At 37.7% G+C, this 18050-nt stretch overlaps 1 protein-coding gene across 1 annotated transcript in view; it reads right to left on the reverse strand.

Moving 5' to 3' along the window:
• The window catches only part of pde4a (phosphodiesterase 4A, cAMP-specific), a 640523-nt gene that overhangs the window by 466023 nt on the left and 156450 nt on the right, over window positions 1-18050 (reverse strand). The gene's annotated exons all lie outside the window — the stretch shown is intronic.

Here is an 18050-nt window from a genome sequence, read left to right on the forward strand (position 1 = left end):
GTTTCTATAAAAGTGGGGGAGTGTGCTCTGTTTGTCCTAAAATGGGCCTATTAATGAATTAATAAAAACCTTGCTGTTTATTTTTAATCTAATTATTTACAGTAAATAATACATGTTGCTTTTCTGGTACGCTCAATGTGCAGGTGTGATCCAGAGACTAAATAAAATATTCAAACTGTAGCACTATATTGTAAATAGCTCTTGTCTCGTGTAGAAAAGAGATATTCCAATTTAGGTTCCACCGAGGCATCACATACTGTGTAAAATACATTCTGCCTTTGTCATTTTGTTTACAATACAAGAGTATAAAATGGTTTTGAAGAAAAAAGCAACCTATCTCACTTCCCTCATCTTCCATCAATATCTAGAACTAAAGCAACAATTGGCTAATTTTGATGAAGTTACATGTAGACTGCCAACAAAAAGCATCGTCCCACCATGGGAACTTTGTTTTCAAGAATCAATTTGTTCCTGTACGATGTAGACCCTGTGCCACTTGTGGTCTCCTGGCCACAGTTGTGTGTTCCATTCACACTGCACAACAGAAACTATAGCCTTTCTGCAAAATATGCAATGTTTAAAGGTGAGTGATGTGGTGCAAACTGACACACATTTGGGAGTGCAAGTGGGTCCCCAACTCTGAACCTTATTGCTTCAAAATGATTGCAACTTCATGGACGGGATTATTGCTTCGATGCACTGCATGGCCCAGCACACCAAAAGAGTGATGTGATGTTCTTCTTATGCCAATTTAAGTTTCACAGAAGCATCACACACTATTTAAAATACATTTAGCATCTTCCCACTTCTCTTCAATCTGTGAATAGCACATCACAATTAAGCTATAAGTTATACATCACTCAAATACTATACATCTCATTTAAAATGGTCTATAATAAGGTCAGGTCAGGGAGCATGCACTGGTACAGCACATTGCCGCACCCACCACACAACAAAACAGCTTGGGATCTTGATTGGCAACCCACTAGGCAGACATTTGGTCCAGTCCCACCCCTCAAAAATGACCATCTATCTGCCTCAACCAGGTGTTATGTGGGCCTCCCCTTGCCATGGTCCAGCTGCTCAGGCCTCAACAATGAGGATCCTGTGAGCCAGATCAACCTCGGGGAATTGCACCACATGGCCATACTGTCATAACTGACGCTTCCTCATGATGCAGGTAACGTGCCTCATTTGGGACTCCATAAGCAACCGCTTGTTCGACACAAAGTCAAATCAGTGGTACCCAAGGATTTTCCAAACAGACACAGTACCGAAGAAGTCCAGTCTTTGTCTCAAGTTACTGGACAGCGTCCATGTCTCGCAAGTAAATAATAAAATAGGGAGCACCAGGACTGTCCTTTTGCAAAGATATTGGGAGCACCACACACCTCTTTCTAGCGACTTCTTGATCCCCCCATGCTCTACCAATCCATCTACTGATTTTATAGGAAGAGTCACCAGAGACAAGAATGTCGCTGCCAAGGTAAATAAACCTCTCGACAAGGTCGACAATCCCTCCAAAGACAGACACACTGCTGACGGTTGTGCCCAAGAGGTCATTAAAGGCCTAAATCTTGGTTTATATCCAGGCAAGCCTAGGCTCTCAAATTCCTCGCTAAGTCTCTCAAGAGCATCGCCAGCAAAGTCACGATCAGTGAATCTCTCTTCACTAACAGATACCACACAGCCACTGGACCACACAACCTGACCAACACACAGTCCATGCAAGCACTGAACAAGTGTAAGAACACACCCCTGACGAACCCCAGAATCACCCGGGAAAAATGCAGAAGTTCTGCCTCCACTATGTAAAGCACTCACAGTATCATTGAACTGGTACACAGTGTATAATAAGGTTCAAACTGTAATGATCTCAGGAAGTGCCTATTTCACAAGGTCACATGTTTTGGGAATGCTCTACTCTCAGTCCATTTTTGGGTTTGATATTCGCACATCTCTAAGCTTTGAATCTTAAATCACTGCCATTCCTCTAACTGCAATAATCAGAGTAACACTTGGTGAGATAATGTTACGCAATACAAAATCTATTGTGATATCCTACACTACTCTGCACATTTGACACTATTATACAATTACTAATACACTACATATCTTGCTCAAGGACTTGGTGTGCTTAATTCTAGCCCACCTTCCATATCTAAATGAGAAAGTGACATCAAATATAATCTACTCTGCACCTCCAATGCTTTTTATGTTTTTCATTAATTGTTTACAGTACACTGGATGGAAAAAATACTAAGCATAAATATAAAGTGGTACTTCTGGAAGAAGAAAGTACACCTTATGAGAAAGACTTCGGACTTCCAGCAGACTTGTCACTGACCAAAACTAAAATATGCACAGAAGAGAACAAAATAAGTTTCAGGATGATGGATTGTATAATATACAGTGTATAATACAAGTTATGCTTCATATTAATGGCATTCTTGGGGCAGTTTTTGTCACCATAAGACAAGGAGGACATATCCGTGCTAAACAAAGTCCAGTAAATAATTATCATGCCAATTCCAGGATTCCAATTCCTGGTCTATTAGGTATGATACAAAATTGAGGGGATTCATTTTTCCCCTTAGGAAAGCAGAAATTAAGAGGTGACATAAGAGAGACATTTATTATTATGAAGGGAGTTAGCTGGGTGGAAGCCATCTGTTACTTTAAAGTAAGACCTTCAAACACGAACGCTGCTTATGTGTAAATTTCACACAACTGCTAGGAAGTCATTTTCCATGCAGTGATCTGTGCATACTAGAAAGGAGTTGCCAAGTAGTATATAGTAATTAAGAATCTGGGGACCTTCAAAGTTCTGCCCCATGATACTGTCCTACTAATTAAATTACGGTGGGCTGGAACACATGTTCTCATCAAATTATGTATGATTTTTTGCATGTTTCTTAATGCCATCCATCCATCCATCCATCCATCCATCCATCCTCTTCTGCTTATCCGAGGTCGGGTCGCGGGGGCAGCAGCTTAAGCAGAGAGGCCCAGACTTCCCTCTCCCCGACCACTTCTTCCAGCTCTTCTGGGAGAATCCCAAGGCGTTCCCAGGCCAGTCGGGAGACATAGTCCTTCCAGCGTGTCCTGGGTCTTCCCCGGGGCCTCCTCCCGGTTGAACGTGCCTGGAACACCTCACCAGGGAGGCGTCCAGGAGGCATCCTGATCAGATGCCCGAGCCACCTCATCTGACTCCTCTCGATGCTCTACTCTGAGCCCCTCCCGGATGACTGAGCTTCTCACCCTATCTTTAAGGGTAATGAAACATTTTATATTTACCAGCTTATACATATTCACTGTCTCTGTTTTTTGCTATTTTCATTTATTGTATAGGGGTCTTTCTAATTTCACAAAATACAGTATAAAAGTATATAGATTTTAAACAGTATTAGTGAAGAAAAATTCCCACTGCTACACCTCATCTTTGCGTGTATTAGCATACTGTACTGTATGCAAAAACAAACCAACAGCAGTATGTGAAGAAAATAAGGTAGGTGACTGTGCAGACATTTGTAACAGAATCATCTCGCTTTCTCAATGCTACACCAAAAGTTACAGCACATCCTAAAAGAATAACATAAAAATAAAATGGAGGGGTGATACTTTAATGCATCCATAATAATACTGACATTTGTCCTTTCTAACACATCACTGACTCATCTTTCCTAGCTCTCTTGGTGATTTTTAAGCACACCCTGCAAACCCTGAAATTACTACACATATCCCATGTTATACCATCTCTGATCATAGCACACTCATGAAGATTGTGTTGTTCTTTAAACACTTTTATTTACTCTTTGTGCACTTCCTATTCAAAAAAAACAAATTTAGCGCCCCTCAAACTGCCCATACTGACAGAATACCCGTTCTGTTCTCATCTTCTTCCTTCTATTTTCCTATTTCCTTCATTTTTTTAATAAATGTACACATACTGTACTTCACAGTTGTTTTTTTACAGCTCCATAACAGCTCTCTCTTTTTGGACATTTACTCCATTGCTAATACAGCTTTCTTGCTCTCCTCATTTTATGCACTACCGTGCACATACACCACTTGCAGTTCATGTCGACCTTCATGTTGTCTTTTTAGCGGTCTTCCCTTTATACAGTTTACCCTATGGATTATATACTTTGTAAGTAAACTTTGCACTGTACTTGTACCCTGTCTCTCTCAGACTTCAATGAGCAGAAATTGCTTCTCTTATGTTTCTTTGATTTCCTCTCCTACTCTACTCCTGAACGTCTGTGTAGCTGGGTTCAAATGGAATAAGCCAAATATGAAGTGGAAACACCCCCTCTCTATCTCAGAAGCCTGAACAGTACCTTGAACCAAAAACTTCACTAGCCAAGACCATGGCTTCCAGCACACCAGAGACTGCCTGCTGAAAACTTACTGTGGGTAACCTGTGAGGACATCACCGCCCAAGCAGAAAGAACCCGATTACAGCCGTCTCCTTGCATATTTTTTCATTCTCATTTACTTTCTCAAATTTCTGCCATTTATTACAACCTTTTGTTCATTTTTTATTTCATTTGTACAAACATTCAGATAAACATTCTTATTCTAAGCATACATGTCTTCCTCTGATCTGCAGTGTACCTCTTAGGATTTTTGTACTTGAGCAATCTCACTGGGAGCTGTGTTTTCTGCGGTCATTTTTCATTTTGGGTATTATAATCAGGGCACAAACCCCTCCTGCTCTCTACTGAAACTTAGTTACTGGCTCTTACATTTTTGTGTCTTTACTCTAATTTATTAATACTGATATTTCATCTTTTTACAGTCTTTGCGCATCATTCTTCTGCTAGGTAATGAAATTTTATGATTGGTTGTTTAGACCAATTTTATATAATATTACTACTTATTGGTGCATGCTATGTAAGGTATTTATAATAAGATAACTTAATAGAAATCCCTGTTTAAAGCCGGCCTGTACATACAGTGTATATGCTGCCTTTATGTAGATACTGGTATCTCACAGCTGGTTTCTGTGTCTTGATAGGTAAAATGCCTCAGAGAATCTATTATAATCCCTTCTGATTGCTGTTGTTCCTTAGCTACTACTTTGTGCACTTTTTGAACACATACTTATGTTTTCTGTACTCAAGGACTGCATTTCTGATGTTGATGTGAGCAACAATTAAGCACCTGATGGAGCAGTCCTGGCCTCTTGTTCTCTTCATTTTATACTCCTTGGACTTTAACAGCAGGTCATGTCACTTGCAGAAATTCTCAAGATGATTCAGCCACTAATGGAGTGTACCCAAAAGAGGGGTTGACACAAAGGATGAAAGTTAGGTAAAGCACTTTGTTTCTTGGTGTAGAAAGAATTGTCAGCCACTTAGCATCAACAAAACCAAACACCTGTAACTGGTTATTGAATTTCACTTTACCAGAGAGCCTCTACACCCAGTCACCACTCAAGGAGTGGAAGTACAAGAGTTGCACTACCACAAGTACTTAGGACACCACATCAATGACAGACTGGTCTGGCCTCATAACACAGAGGAACTATAAACAGTAAGAAAGGGCAGAACAGTCTCTCTTTTCTTAGAAGACAGTGTTCCTTTAATTTTGGTAGTGACATCTTTTACATGTTCTATAAAGCTGTGATGGCCAACGCAATTTGCAACACTGTGGTGCACTGGGCAGGTAAAAATCACTTCAAAAGAAGCTCACCAAAGCAACAATCTAATTAAAAGAGCAGACTCGGTTGTAAGATGCACTCTGGACCCCCTGGAAGTAGTAGAGGAGGAGAGAATGAACAATGCTGCATGACCCCTTACACATTAATATTAAGGATTTTCAGCCAACAAACTATTCAGCAGAAAAATGTTATGGGCTCTCCTTTATACCAAAATGCAATATTCCTTTATAATACCTTACTGTGACTGTTCTTTTTATCTTTAGCCAAGTCTGAAGTTTTTCTTTTTTTTTGCCATTCTGGTGTATATTTGATGCTTATCATAATATTATAATAATTTATTTATTGAGCTTCTGTAAAAAGCCAGATTTCTCCCTCGGGTAAAATTAAGTGCTATCTCACTCTCTATCTATTCCTCTCAGTTTATGTATAATTTGCAACTAATTACTCTCACCAGGCACATTACTTTTTTGTTTTTGAACTTTACAATTCATTCTCCTTTCTCCCCTCCATACACTACTTTTCTACACTACAGCATTTCCACGGCACATATTCTCCCTGTTCTATAATATACAGCATAAGCGTTGCTGTTATAATTTATTGGTGCTGCACAGTGATGCTGTTAATCTCATTACACACTCTTCCTCTTCTTTCTACTGACTTAGCTCTGGGAGACACATTTTTACTGCAGAGGCAGCTCGTATTCACTGTACCCTACACACTAGAACCTCCATCCCTGCTATACACGTTTTCTTCATTTAGAACTGTTGGTATACATTGTGTTCCTTATTCTCACACTCTTCTGCTCTACAAGACGATTAGGTTCAGTACAAGAAAACTGGTCACTCAACTTGTAGCCCTATTTTATGCATCGTGTTATTTATAACAATGAAGAACGGCTTTGCTAAGCGACTGGCAGTCAGCCAGAGACTAAGAGTGAATTAAAACATTGAGGAGGGGGAGTATTATAGATGAGATCCCATAGGAAAAGCTGCTACAAGCCTGTCAAGCTAACAAAACTAACCCTTCTACATAACATTTAATCTCTTTAGCAGATAATTCCACATTTGGGAGTTTTTTCCTTCACTAACTTGCATTTGAGTCTGACCCCGGAGGTGCAACCCATATATTGAAATTCATAAGAATGTAAGAGCGTATAAATCATTATCCAAAGTAACACATATACATTTCACAGCTTTACAGCAGCAGATAAGATTAAAAACGGGTTCAAAGTTTCTGAGTCCTTCAGTTTTGCTTTAATTTGGTCTGGGGACTATAACCAAAAAAGTAATTTACTAATAATAACCACCTCTGTAAAAAAAAAAAAAAGGTTTGATTATTTTTAAAGATAATCCGAAAGGCACTGTTGTATTGACCATGTATTCGTTACACTGCAATGTAATTCCATTTGTCCTGCTACTTCTAAAATTATGCCTTTTATCTTTTGCCCCATATTGAGTAATTCTAATCATAATCATTTGTTGTTATTTATATGAGGTTGCTTTAATTCAAAATTTTTCAAAGGAAATTGCAATGTCAATAAAATAAGCATGTTTCTTTCTTATCTTGTTTGTTAATGATGTGTCACATCATAAGAGGTTGCAGTTTTCTAAATGTTACAAACTTTTAGTATTTTGTTCATGACTTATTTTGCATATTATGTGGATATTTTATATTTTAGCAGCCAGATATCAAAAAAGTGTTTTTTTTTTGGGGGTTTGGGAAAAAAGGTAAGCTGACTATGTGTTCACACACACACACATTGCAGGATACAAGAAATAATAAATGGCTCCACAACCACCAAAGTCTATTATATTTCTCACTCATTTTCTAAAATCTAAGTAGTGCAGCTAAATTGGCATATTAATAAAAGACTAATATAGATGAACTTTAGAAGAGCTGTTTTTCAAACTATGGTGACTCAATGTAGTTCTGCGTTATAAAATACTTGTCAAAGAGCACTTTCATAACAAAATTGTGATAAATCTTTTAGCCATGCCAAAAAAAACATACAACAATAGAGTGCAATGCTGCAGATAAAGCAGTCACTTGAGCATATGTTATAATACATTTTTATTTAATATTTATGTCATTATATTTGGACAACACTGTTAGTTCATGAGAGTTTCATTCACATGTGCATGCTAAGTTTGGCACATAGGGGCTCAGCATTTAGAATTGCTAGCCAAGCATTGGATTAGATAGCCAAAGACAACTGGAGGATTGTAATGTCAGCCTAAACACAGAACAGTATTTTTGTCCTCTTTTAGTACAAAATCTTCTTTCCTTGTTGGGAGAATGAGAACCGGAATGTAAGCATTATGATATTTCTATATTTTGTGGAGGAGGAGTTCAGTCCCTACCTGCCCCGGTTTGGAGACAGAGAAGACCAGCAAGTGAAGCAGACAGTATTAAAAGGCTTGGACAACAGCCAAACCCTTCGAAGCTGTGTCGGACCTTCGTCCGAAAACCCTCTCAGTGTGGTGACGAAAAAATGTCAGACTAGGTAGATCCAGATTCCCACCTGGATAAAAGTCTGTCATATGCTTCCCGTCTGTAACCGCGTCAACCGTCAGTAAATGTAAGCTAAAGTATATTTTTCTCATGTGATTCTTATACCGCCGTAATCACGATGGGAGGCATATCGCCTTTTCTGTCATATTACTATAGTAGCAGAATACCCGCGCTTCGCAGCGTAGAAGTAGTGTGTTAAAGAAGTTATGAAAAAGAAAAGGAAAAATTTTAAAAATAACGTAACATGATTGTTAATGTAATTGTTTTGTCATTGATATGAGTGTTGTTCTCATATCTATATCTCTATATATATATATATATCTCTATATATATATATATATATATATATATATATCTCTATATATATATATATATATATATATATATATATATATATATATATATATATATATATATATATATATATATATATATATATATATATATATATATATATATATATATATATATATATATATATACAGTGGTGTGAAAAACTATTTGCCCCTTCCTGATTGCTTATTCTTTTGCATGTTTGTCACACAAAATGTTTCTGATCATCAAACACATTAAACCATTAGTCAAATATAACACAAGTAAACACAAAATGCAGTTTTTAAATGATGGTTTTTATTATTTAGGGAGAAAAAATCCAAACCTACATGGCCCTGTGTGAAAAAGTAATTGCCCCCTGAACCTAATAACTTGTTGGGTCACCCTTAGCAGCAATAACTGCAATCAAGCGTTTGCGATAACTTGCAATGAGTCTTTTACAGCGCTCTGGAGGAATTTTGGCCCACTCATCTTTGCAGAATTGTTGTAATTCAGCTTTATTTGAGGGTTTTCTAGCATGAACCGCCTTTTTAAGGTCATGCCATAGCATCTCAATTGGATTCAGGTCAGGACTTTGACTAGGCCACTCCAAAGTCTTCATTTTGTTTTTCTTCAGCCATTCAGAGGTGGATTTGCTGGTGTGTTTTGGGTCATTGTCCTGTTGCAGCACCCAAGATCGCTTCAGCTTGAGTTGACGAACAGATGGCGGACATTCTCCTTCAGGATTTTTTGGTAGACAGTAGAATTCATGGTTCCATCTATCACAGCAAGCCTTCCATGTCCTGAAGCAGCAAAACAACCCCAGATCATCACACTACCACCACCATATTTTACTGTTGGTATGATGTTCTTTTTCTGAAATGCTGTGTTCCTTTTACGCCAGATGCCGGGACATTTGCCTTCCAAAAAGTTCAATTTTGTCTCATCAGTCCACAAGGTATTTTCCCAAAAGTCTTGGAAATCATTGAGATGTTTCTTAGCAAAATTGAGACGAGCCCTAATGTTCTTTTGCTTAACAGTGGTTTGCGTCTTGGAAATCTGCCATGCAGGCCGTTTTGCCCAGTCTCTTTCTTATGGTGGAGTCGTGAACACTGACCTTAATTGAGGCAAGTGAGGCCTGCAGTTCTTTAGACGTTGTCCTGGGGTCTTTTGCGACCTCTCGGATGAGTCGTCTCTGCACTCTTGGGGTAATTTTGGTTGGCCCACTCCTGGGAAGGTTCACCACTGTTCCATGTTTTTGCCATTTGTGGATAATGGCTCTCACTGTGGTTCGCTGGAGTCCCAAAGCTTTAGAAATGGCTTTATAACCGTTACCAGACTGATAGATCTCAGTTACTTCTGTTCTCATTTGTTCCTGAATTTCTTTGGATCTTGGCATGATGTCTAGCTTTTGAGGTGCTTTTGGTCTACTTCTCTGTGTCAGGCAGCTCCTATTTAAGTGATTTCTTGATTGAAACAGGTGTGGCAGTAATCAGGCCTGGGGTGGCTACGGAAATTGAACTCAGGTGTGATACACCACAGTTAGGTTATTTTTGAACAAGGGGGCAATTACTTTTTCACACAGGGCCAAGTAGGTTTGGATTTTTTTTTCTCCCTAAATAATAAAAACCATCATTTAAAAACTGCATTTTATGTTTACTTGTGTTATATTTGACTAATGGCTAAATGTGTTTGATGATCAGAAACATTTTGTGTGACAAACATGCAAAAGAATAAGAAATCAGGAAGGGGCAAATAGTTTTCACACCACTGTATATATATCTATATATATATATATATATCTATATATCTATATATCTATATATCTATATCTCTATATATATCTATATATATATATATATATATATATATACACACATACATGTGTACATATATACAAACACACATATACTATGGGGTGCCAAACAGGCAAATACATTGATTTTCTGAATATATAAAGTCGGCGTCAGAATATATAAAGTCAAAACTTGAATATATAAAGTCATTCCCGAATATATAAAGTCAAAACTTGAATATATAAAGTCACTGTCGGAATATATAAAGTCAAAACTTAAATATATAAAGTCAGCGTCGGAATATATAAAGTCACCGATGGAATTTATAAAGTCATTCCTGATTATATAAAGTCAACATCGGAGTATATAAACTCATTCCTGAATATACTGTATAAAGTCAAAGTCAAAATATATGGATTGAAACAACTCTGAACGGAACTAAGTTAACAAAAACGTATTCAGAATAATAAATTAAAAAAACACTGTTCGGTTAATGTTTTGAAAATGATGCATGTGCCCTGCCCAGGATTGGTTCCCAGTGTTGGCTGGGATTGGCTCCAGCAGACCCCCGTGACCCTGTGGTCGAAATCAATGGGTTGGGAAATGGATGGATATTCCAGCGCTGACTTTGTATATTCCGACGCTGACTTTATATATTCTGATGATGACTTTATATATTCAAGTTTTAACTTTAAATATTCTAACGCCGTCTTTATATACTCCGGTTTTGACTTTATATATTTGGGAATAACTTTATATATTCAAGTTTTGACTTTATATATTCCAGCACTGACTTTATATAATCAAGTTTTGACTTTATATATTCGGGAATGACTTTATATATACAAGTTTTGACTTTATATAGTTAAATTTAGTCATCATTGCATAACTTTTTCTTCTCCATAGAAATTTAAAGACTAAATTCAACTTCCATTCCTACCAAAGATATTTCTGGCGACTAAATAGAACCTACTTATATCCAAATTCGAGCTATTGAGCTGTTGCCTGCCTGCCTGAATAAGTCACCCTCGCTTCGCTATTACTTTTTTATCATTCATTTACTCATGGCTAGTGGCGGAAAAATTATAAAATGGAAGGAGGATTACACTGAGTATAGCTTTACCAAAACAATTATTGATGGCGAATAAAGTATCGATTATTCATAAAGCTTCAGTTGGTGATCTGTTTTTCTGTGTTAACCTCATATTTTTTCATCCTTTTTTTCAAACCAAGGGGGTGCGAGGGTAAAATGAATCGGGAAGCGCTGATCAATGTAATCGGTGTACCAGGAAATCATGCATTGACAGAAGTTCTCCTTTGCTTGGAATGCAAAGTGTGATTAAATGCATTATTTTTTAACGCGATATGGAGCACATGCATCGAAGCTTCTCAGCTGTGCTTGTGCTAATAAAAAGGAAACATTTTAAAAATAACGTAACACGATTGTCAATGTAACCTTTTGTAAGTAGTGCCTGGAGGATTCAGAGTGTGTATTAACTTGTGGATTTTTCTGTGAGTATTCGATGGCATCGTCACAAAGTCACTTCCGTAAGACTGCGTTAGCTGCGGAGCTTAGCTCTGAGCGAAATGAGGTGAATGGGAGGGGAGATGATGACGTGACTCCCCCACTCACCTTAACTGTCAAACCCCACAAACACAGTCTCTCGGAATTTGCATAAGCACAGCCCTTCACCTGCAATTTTAACTTAGTTACAAAGTGATCAAAACTCTCGTTTATATCCTGCGTCCTCTCAAACTTGTATCCCGCATTACCCGTGGGCATGACAAACGCCACCGGCAGCCTGTCCATGAACATAATTTAAACTTTAGGTTTACACCGTGCTTTGTTTCCGAAGTAGCAGCACTCATGAATATGGTAGTATGTGTCACTCGCTCGCTTCTTATTGTTTCGCTGCCTTCTCAATTATATAATGCATGTTTTCTTCAGCGCTTTTTGGAGCTCTTCCTGGTTTTCTACGTACTGCGTTGACAGTCAGTTCATGTGATTATGTGGGGGGAGTGATGATGTCACACGAAACTCCGCCCCCCATGGCTTTCGAGCTCAACTCCATTACAGTAAATGGAGAAAAATGGCTTCCAGTTATGACTATTACGCGTAGAATTTCGAAATGAAACCTGCCCAACTTTTGTAAGGAAGCTGTAAGGAATGAGCCTGCCAAATTTCAGCCTTCTACCTACACGGGAACTTGGAGAATTAGTGATGAGTCACTGAGTGAGTGAGTGAGTTAGTCAGTGAGTGAGTGAGTGAGTCAGTGAGGGCTTTGCCTTTTATTAGTATAGATTGTTTAGTTACTTAATGTGCCGCGATTTCAAAAGAACACATTTCCGGAGAGCTAATGCCTCTTAAGGAAACAACATACAAATAATTTTCACAAAGTTCTGTTTTTCTGTGTTGTTTTATGTGGATTACCCATCTGCCAATCTATAATAAAGAACTGTTGCCACAATCTATTTTAAATACATTTACGACATATTACATGTGTCTAGATTTACTTTAGGGTGATATTTTTCAGCTGTGAATTGTCATTTATAATGACTAACCTCTACTTACCAGAAAAGGCTAGCCTTCTACATCAGTAAAAATTGTGTCCGGGTTAATTCAAAAACATGTATTTTACAGTTCAGAAAGTAGCCAAAAAGGCTCATTCTAAAATATTTATATATTTGTGTACACACACACACACTGTCCACACTGCCTCAACATTAATCATCAGCTGCATGACTTATGAAGAATATCATCATAAAACTCGCATGTCTGGACAATTTGAAATAACTGACCTAACAAAAGAAATGTGTGACTAAGAAAATACACATGAAAGTGCAAGTCAGTTTTGAAAGGGTAAATAAAGACTGTTACTCAAACATATTCCACTGTTTTGATTTGCATATGTTACTGCAGTTTACTCATATTTAAAATTTCTGGCTTGATTTTTTTTAAACAAAATACTCTATATATATATATATATATAAAAAAAAAAACCCTCAACAGGTGGAAGCCCATTTTTTTCTACGGACATCAATGGAAAATAGCCCAACTGGACGAGATAACCACAGACCTGGCAACACAGATGTGCTGTTATTTTTCAGTCTAATGTTTTGCTACTGCAGGACAGGTTTCTAAGAATATTTTTTTCTGCAGCACATGGCCACAAATAAGCGGGAGTCAACCATGGATGCTGCGAAATGGGTTACACTTTTGTAATAGCAAATAAGTCATATCGCCGAGACAGAATCTGTGGATAGTGAGGATTTACTGTATTTAAAAATCATTGGAAAAATCTGTGTGTGTGTGTCCATTTCCATAAATATACTTGGAAGGATATTGTACTCATGTAGGAATTATTCACTGAAACACCTGGAAAATAATCTTAAAATAAAAAATGTGCTAAATATTAGATGCTGTGTCAAAAGTATTCAAATCAGGAAGTAATCTTGTGAAACGCCTCATCTCTTGCTGATTATATGATATGCCATTTTAAACCTTTGGGCAATGCATACAATAAAACACTGGATAGGCATCCCTTATTTGGCTTTTTATGTTACTACATTTCAGCACAATGACTACTTCAGGATTGTAGTTGTAGTAATCAGTTATCCTCTTCACATACAGTACACACCTATCCTTTTTTCCTTAACCAAAAGGCTTTTCAATATCCATCATTTTCCTGTTCCCTATGTCATATAGCAGTATGTGTATAGCACAGCTTATAAATAAAAAGGTTAGGAAGAAGTGTTTAAGAACAAAAATGAAAGAAAAACAAACCTCAGGAAAATCCAAACAATACAAGCACAGGAGTGCACACACAAGGATTCAATACAAATGACTTTAACATAAGGTACATAAATGTGTTACTAAATTAACAGAATGGAAGAACGGGAATTATTTAAAAAATGGTTTTATAATCATACCATCTTTCTCAATTCATGAAATACACAAAAACATGCATGTGAATAAAAAGATAAACAATTAGCCACAATACGCTCATAGACCATTTGTGGGAATTCAAATGATATCCTGCTTGTATTGTATAAAGACATTAATCAAATGTTAATTGTTGTTTTCAGACCAATCAGTAACAGACAAAATGCATCCACTTTTACCATCACAAAGATATGCCTCTGGCACATAAATGAAAAACATTCTGCAACCTGTACTAAGTGTGCAGTAGAAAACTGAACAATATAAAAAGCAAAAAAGTGCAGCAGAGAAGATACAGATGGTGTTACATAATGGGATCCAGAGAGGATTTGCATTTTAGAATGAACCTATGACAAGCACATTCAGGACAGTGTGTTCAGTTGTTATGTAATTATAAAGAAATTAAATTAAATTAAATACCAGGAAGAATGTTTTGATGTATTAATAAACTAGCTTACAGTTCATAATAGATTAACTAGAATAAGAAAAAGAAATCAGTTTCACATGAATAATTTATTGCCTAAATCTAATATGCATAATTATTATTACTGTTATTACTTGGCTGACACTTCCAGTATCTTAAGAAGTCAGAAAACAAACATCACGTTCAAGTGTTTTACAAGAGAGTGTAAAGTTAACAATAAATTGAGAACAATTTTTGGTAAAGTTTGAAACGTGAAGTACTACATTTAGTATAAGAAATAAATGACAAAAGAGCTGGGGTGCTCTAACAACCAGAACACAAGCACTTTAAGAAGGTTCTCCATCCTTACCATAGGGAGTTCAGTAAACTAGGAATATTTACTGTATGACCCCAAAGAACCCATTCTACACTTTTAGGGCAGACAAATTATCCATTTTAATGTATATGATTAATAAACACGATAATTAGTCAAGTAGACTTCTCAGATGAACATACAAATAGGCAAGAGACTGGCGATAGTAAGGAGCACAGCCACGTAGGGAACTGCATGTCAGGAGAAGAATTTCTAACTTTGTCCTGAGAGAAATGTAAATCCTGGGGAGCAATCGAAGCATAGAGTGCTTAATGCATGTGGAGGGATTACTCATGAGCTATATAAGCAGAAAAGCAGCTGCAGGAGTACAGACCCTGAGAGAGTAAATATCTGGTGCAAGTTTTCTAAAATGAACAAATTAAAGCTAATACAAAAGGTTCACAATTTAACTACTGGGCACGCAAGTTATGGAATGACCTGTCTGCTAGTGTAAGGGATGCCTGTCATGATCTGTGTTCATTTTAAATTAATTACTTATTCTTCAGAGCTTTGTTTATGACATGCTACATCTTTCAATACAGGTTTCCGTTGTCATAACATCTCAATTTTGACATCAGTTTTTTGAACAGAATTAGTATTTAACGGTTATGTAGTTTTCATATCTTTTTCCAATGACAACAATTGTTATGGCAATGCTATGCAACAACACTCAGAGGCACACGGAGCTGATGTTTCGATGTGACAGGATCTGCACAATTTACACTTCCCAGCTATCTAGGCTTATGGAAAATGTAATAGAAATTTGTGCGATTTGATTTTGTTATAGGCTAGCATTTTAGACCTTTTTTCCCAGAATTGATTTTGAATCCCGGTTTAGCATTTAACAAACTCCTTTTCTTTAGTTTAGTATACTTTTATAAAGACTACTGTTTATTATGTTTCTTATTTTAAGCATTTGGAAATAATGATCAGATTTTTAATAATACAAAGTGAAGCAAATTTGGCTCACTCAACTCTAAAACCTTAATTTTTAGCTTAGCCACAGCACCCCAGGAAGACGTATTTCAAAAACAACTGCTTTAAAAATTTCCTTAATTTAAAAAAAAAAAAAAAAGACGTGACATTTCTTCACTCAAAACCCCTAAATCTACATACCCATTATTTATTATTTTTAGAGCAAAGGAAAATGCTTTTACAATTTAAAGCAAATTCCAGATGTGATAATAATAGATTTCGTCATTTTTTATACTTTGGCCTCATGTTCTTTTGTATACAGTACTGTAAAGACAACCCCCAAGATACTGTAAATTATTTCTAAAGCTTGTTATCTAGGCAATAAGTGTTTATTTTCATAAGAAAATATTAGATAACATAATAAACACGCAGATTCCATAAAAACTAACATCCATGGCTAGAACACCACCCGCCATTCAAAGTATCTGTTAAATTCCATCAATGACACATCTTATTGAAATGAATAAGGGAGCGATTAGCTGAAACAGGTGTCCTAGTAGTGCAGTTTACTTTAACATATGTCTCTAACATACTTTTAGAGACACAAAATCGTAATGTTGTATCAATAAAGTTATGGTTAGCAAGCAGTAGCATAACAACCTGGATTTTCAAGGTGTGCTGTTCAGACTGCCTTACACAAATTTGAACAAACTGGGCCAGCTGAAGAAAGCAGATGCAGTGAAAGTCTCAAATAGCTGTCTCCATCTGATGAACAGCACTTAAAGGTCACCTCCTGAAGGAACAGAAAAAAATGCAATGACACACTCACTCAGCATCTGGCAGAGTGATCTGGCCTAATAGTACACACTTCAACCGTGTAAAGAAGTCTTAGATGAAATGGTCTTGTAGAGCGCATTCCAGCCAAGAAATTATTCTTGTGGCACGGCAATAAGCAGAAATGTTTACAGTAAATTTTAGACCATAGAACATGAAGAAACAACTAGTGGCAGAAACTCTTATGAAGCAATGAACCCTAGACTTGAAATTTTTGGTTCACAAAGATGACAACATGCCAGAGGAAGAGTTGACAAAAAATACACTAATGGTTATCTATTGCTTCATTTGACAAAGATGAGCAAGATCATGATACCAAACACACTAAAAACATATTTAAGACCCACTTGGAGTGGAAGTCTGCCAATGACACACTAACAGTATTAGATCAGTAAACACAAAGACCTGAGAACTGAATATCTTCCAAACGAACAAAAAACAGGAAAAGTCAAAGAAAAGGTATGCCAAATTACGCAAGAGGCTTGGAAGAACTTACCACAGGACTAATTCAAAATGATATAGCAATGGACCAAAGAGAAATGCTTCAGCTTTTTATTCAAGGGTAAGCCACACAAAATACTGACTTTACTTTTTATTATATTAGTAATTTCCTTGGGTGGCCACAATCTACTATGTACATACATACTATATATATAGTCACATGCGGCTAGGGGTGAAGCCCAGCCGGGACGCCCAGGAGAACCAGAGGAGGGCTTGTACCTCCTCCAGACGCGAGGGGGTGACAACCCTGGTTGTGTTGGGGGCCATGGGTAGAGGGCTTGGAAGCCCAACCCTGTAGGGGCCCGTGGCCACCAACAGGTGGCACCCCGGTACCTGAAGAAACCTGGAGCCCAGCACTTTCCGGTGTGGCGGTGTGGGGAAGAAGACAGAGGACACCCGGAGGGCTTCCGGGTGAGCAGCCGGCACTTCCGCCACACTGGGGCGTGTCTGCGAAGGAATGCCGGGAAGCAGCTGGAGCCCATTCGGTTTCCTATATAAGGGGCCGCCTCTCTTCATTCAGTAGCGGAAGTCGGGTGGAAGAAGGACGGAGCTGGAGAGAGGACTGGAGGCAGCCAGAAAGGCATTCGGACTGTGAGGCCTGGACTTTGGGGGATCGGTGCTGGAGGCACTGGGACGTGCACTGAACTTGAACTGTAAATATAGTGTAAATAAACGTGTGTTGGGTGTAACAAACGATGTCCGTCTGTCTGTGTACGGGCCAAGGTTCACAGTGGCGTAGTCGGCAGGATGCTCCATTTGGTGCAAGACGGGAACCTGTATTAAAGAAACATTGTTCTGTG

This window comes from Polypterus senegalus, chromosome 12, assembly GCF_016835505.1.
Source record: "Polypterus senegalus isolate Bchr_013 chromosome 12, ASM1683550v1, whole genome shotgun sequence".
Lineage (NCBI taxonomy): Eukaryota > Metazoa > Chordata > Cladistia > Polypteriformes > Polypteridae > Polypterus > Polypterus senegalus.